The sequence below is a fragment of the Antechinus flavipes genome, chromosome 2 (assembly GCF_016432865.1).
Source record: "Antechinus flavipes isolate AdamAnt ecotype Samford, QLD, Australia chromosome 2, AdamAnt_v2, whole genome shotgun sequence".
NCBI lineage: Eukaryota > Metazoa > Chordata > Mammalia > Dasyuromorphia > Dasyuridae > Antechinus > Antechinus flavipes.
The window spans coordinates 471,909,455-471,913,965 of record NC_067399.1 but is presented as its reverse complement, the minus strand read 5'-3'; the positions used below and the strand labels follow the sequence as shown (position 1 = coordinate 471,913,965).

Genomic DNA, 4,511 nt, shown 5'->3' with positions numbered 1-4,511 from the left:
GTCCCCATTACATATGATACTTAGTGATGGTTTTAAATAGATGCTACTGATTATTTTAAGGAAAAGTTCATTTATTCCTATATTCTCAAGTGTTTTTAATAGGAATGGATGTTGGATTTTGTCAAATGCCTTTTCTGCATCTATTGAGATGATCATATGGTTTTTGTTAATTTTGTTATTAATATGGCCATTTATACTGCTAGTATTCCTAATATTGAACCAGCCCTGCATTCCTGGTATAAATCCTACTTGGATCATGGTGGATTATCCTGGGGATGATTTTCTGTAGTCTTTTTACTAATATCTTATTTAAGATTTTAGCATCGGTATTTCTTAGGGAGATTGGTCTATAATTTTCTTTCTCTGTTTTCAACCTACCTGATTTAGGTATCAGTACCATGTCTGTGTCACAAAAGGAATTTGGTAGGACTCCTTCATTCCCTAATTTTTTCAAATAATTTATATATCATGGGGCTAATTGTTCTTTAAATGTTTAGTAGAATTCACATGTAAATCCATCTGGTCCTGGGGATTTTTTCTTAGGGAGTTGATTAATAGCTTGTTCTATTTCTTTTTATGAAATGAGATTATTTAAGCAATTTACTTCCTCCTCTGTTAATCTGGGAAATCTATATTTTTGGAGGTAGTCATCTATTTCACTTAGGTTATCAAATTTCTTGGCATAAAGTTGGGCAAAGTAACTCATTATTTCTCTAATTTCCTTTTCATTGGTATAAAGTTCTCCCTTTTCATTTTTAAGACTACTAATTTGATTTTCCTCTCTCCTTTTTCTAATCAGATTTATCAAAGGCTTATCTATTTTGTTGGGTTTTTTCATAAAACCAATTCTTAGTTTTATTTATTGGTTCAATAGTTTTTTTACTTTCAATATTATTAATTTCTCCTTTTAATTTTAGAATTTCAAATTTAGTATTTGATTGGGGGTTTTTAATTTGGTATTTTTCTAGCTTTTTAAGTTGCAAGCCCAATTCAATGATCTTCTCTTTCTCTATTTTATTCAAGTAAACCTCTAAGGAGATAAAATTTCCCCTTGTTACTGCTTTGGCTGCATCCCACAAATTTTGGTATGATGTTTCATCATTGCCACTATCTTGAGTGAAGTTATTAATTATGTCTATAATTTGCTGTTTCACCCAATCATTCTTTAAAATGATATTATTTAGTTTCCAATTACTTTTTGGTCTATTTACCCCTAAATTTTTGTTGAATATAGGTTTTTTTTTTAATAATGCAGAGAATTTTATTCTCAAATCAAGATCATCCATTATATCAAAAAGGAATAGTACACACACACGAAATACAAGAAACCCATTAGGGAATGTTGTTTCTCCCTCAAACAACATTTTAGGGAGCACTCAACAAAACCAAACCAGAAAATGGGAGATAAATAATGAAAAAGGCTTCCAAGAGAGCAAAGAAATGTAAAAAGATATTAAAATCATTACTTCAATCATCTTTTTTGGGAGGAAGGGAAAGAACAAAGAGATGATTTAGGGTTTTTTTAACTCAAAGAGAAAAGCTTTTATTTCTCCTAGCAGCTCATCCTTTTTTAATAAGAAAAGGATTCAGACCAAAGAATTCACAGGATGATTTATCGCACAATTTAAAAGGTTTTTTTAAATGTTATTTCACCTATTCCTCTACAGCACAAAACATTGCATAGAATCTCCCTTAAGAATTTAACAAAATCAGTAATTAATCTCTAAGCTTAGTTTGCTGTCTATTGCTAAAATGAATGGAGATCACTTATTCATCTACTGGAGACAATGATTTCACCATCCATGACAAATCACAACCCTTATTTTTTTACATAAGTGTCACAGGAGACTGTCAACAGCAGTCTCCACTTCCAATAGACATCTCCTATTAAGCTAGTGCTTCTCTAGGAACCAGGAAGCAAGGTTCCTGAACCAGTGCCTTGATTCTAATGTAAGTTTCTATAGAAGAAGCTATTAGCTATAGCACCCAAGATGGAAAACAGAAATATTGTTTATCAAAGAAAAGTACCACCAAACAAACATTTATCTTGAATAAATATGCAGAACAAAGTCTACTAGGTTTTAATTATTTCCCTTTCCCTCTGCCATCTAGTTCTATAGATCAGAAATTGGCTGTGGTTGTGTACTTTGAGAAGTTATTCGAACCAATTTGGGGACATTACAGAACAAGTGTGCCTACATTAGAAAGATTCAAGCCTTGCTACAAATGTTTTGAGAAATAATCACATCTCCCCAGAAATAATATCATGAATGGATGTGAATGAATGACATATTTCCTCTATCAAGTGCAAGGTGGATAGGAAGAAAAAATTCTAAGATATAGTCTCTCTACATAACAGTTGTTCATCAGGGAAAGCAACTTTGCTCATATGAAAAGGGAGCTTTAGAACCCTATAGGAGTCAACATATTCATATCCCTTGGTTAAGGTTATGGGTTTGTGGAGGTTGTTTCTCTCCTTCCATCACTGGGAGATCCATCTTAGGTGGCTTAAAAGTTGCTGGGTATTCTGCATTTCTAGTTGCCTGAACTCGAATGAGCTTCATTGGTGATGGCTTCTAAGTATCTCTGAAGGATTGGACCCTAAAACCCAAATCAGATTTCTGAAGCATTCTTGTTCCAAAAAAGCTCCACTTTTCAGGTGAGGGTTTGTCTCTATCTCCATTTCCAGAGTCCATGCTGCTGACATCTAGGCCCAGTAAGGAAGTAGAAAATCCATGAGTAAACCAGCCTCTGGGCTTTTGCCTTGGAGAAGAATGGGGTGTACTACTTGGAGTGGACTGGGCTGGAGCAATCAGTCTATCTTCTTTTGTTATTTCTCCATTTTCTAACTTCAATTTATGGACTGCCTCTGCCACACGGTGGTATTTGGCTTCTTCTGTGGTGAGGCCTTTATGGGGAGTGTATCCTGCATCTCTCAACCCTGCCTGCTGCTCAAAGAGCTGGATGCTCTCTTGCGTCTGTTTTGTAATTAGAGAATTCACGATGACATGCATAGCCTTGGCCTTCACTACTAGGACCTTGTACATTTGATCACTGGAAGCTGAGGGGGTTATGGAGAAACTATTTTCTCCTTCCTCAACCTTGGAAAGCTGTTGGTACTTCCAATCTGGGATGACCGGCTTTTTCCATAGAACTTTACTGCACATGTCAGATGAAGATAGAGTCATTGGTGTGGGATCCTCCAGGACATCATTATAACTGAATGCTTGACGATGCATTTCAATTGGCAAAGACATCTTGCCTAGAAGCTCACCTGTATTGTGCTCAATAGCAGGTATATCTGGCTCTCTGGATGATTCCATGAAAGACTGTGATCCAGATGTTTCTCTAAATAGATATCCAGGTGATTCGACAGTGAGGTCTATGGAAGCTATGCAAATAAGACAAAGACGTCAAAAGGGAACATTCTGTACCTAGTGTTGAACTAGCAAAGAGTCCCAAGCAATTCTCATGCAGAGGCTCTCCAGACAGCAAGGTCTCCTGAGGAGGTGGTGAGATGGAGGAAAGAGAAAGGAAAGAGGCTGTCCACAGCCTGAGGCTCCACCATGGACAGAAAGCTGAGACTAACAAGGCTCTAGAACCCTGTCACTCGGTGGCAAACCGAGGCCATGACACAAGTAGTGCCAAGACCCAAATAGACCTCAGCTATGAGAAGTAGAACAAACTTGAATGTAGTTTTTATTGCATTGTGATCGGAAAAGAAAGCATTTACTATTTCTGCCTTCCTGCATTTAATTTTGAGGTCTTTATGTCCTAATATATGGTCAATTTTTGTATAGGTTCCATGAACTGCTGAGAAGAAAGCATATTCCTTTCTATCTCCATTCAGTTTTCTCCAAAGATCTATCATACCTAATTTTTCTAATATTCTTTTTACCTCTTTAATTTCTTTCTTATTTGTTTTGTGGGTTGATTTATCTAATTCTGAGAGTGCAAGGTTGAGATCTCCCACTATTACAGTTTTGCTGTCTATTTCTTCTTGCAATTCAACTTCTTCTTTAGGAAGTTAGATGCTAAACCTCTTGGTGCATTTATGTTTAGTATTGATATTGCTTCATTGTCTATGCTACCCTTTAGCAAGATATAGTTTTCTTCCTTATGTCTTTTAGATCAATTTTTGCTTTTGCTTGATCTGAGATCAGGATGGCTACCCCTGCTTTTTTTACTTCACCTGTAGCATAATAGATTCTGCTCCTGCCTTTTACCTTTACTCTGTATGTATCTCCCTGCTTTAAATGTGTTTCCTGTAAACAACATATTGTAGGGTTCTGACTTTTGATCCAGTGTGTTATCCACCTCCATTTAATGGGAGAGTTCATCCCATTCACATTTACAGTTAAAATGACTAATTCTGTATTTCCTGACATCTTATTATTCCCAGATTATGCTTTTCTTTTCCTTGCCCCTCCAACCCTCTTCCCCCAGTTTTAAACTTATGGGCCCCATTTGTATCACACTGCTCACCCTCTTTAGGATCCCTCCCTCTCTCC

The 4,511-nt window shown here is 36.3% G+C and overlaps 1 pseudogene; it reads right to left on the bottom strand.

Annotated features, from left to right (window-relative positions):
* Positions 1-2,403: 2,403 nt before the first annotated feature.
* LOC127547050 (putative monooxygenase p33MONOX) lies at positions 2,404-3,323 on the bottom strand (annotated as a pseudogene).
* Between the last annotated feature and the right edge of the window lie 1,188 nt (positions 3,324-4,511).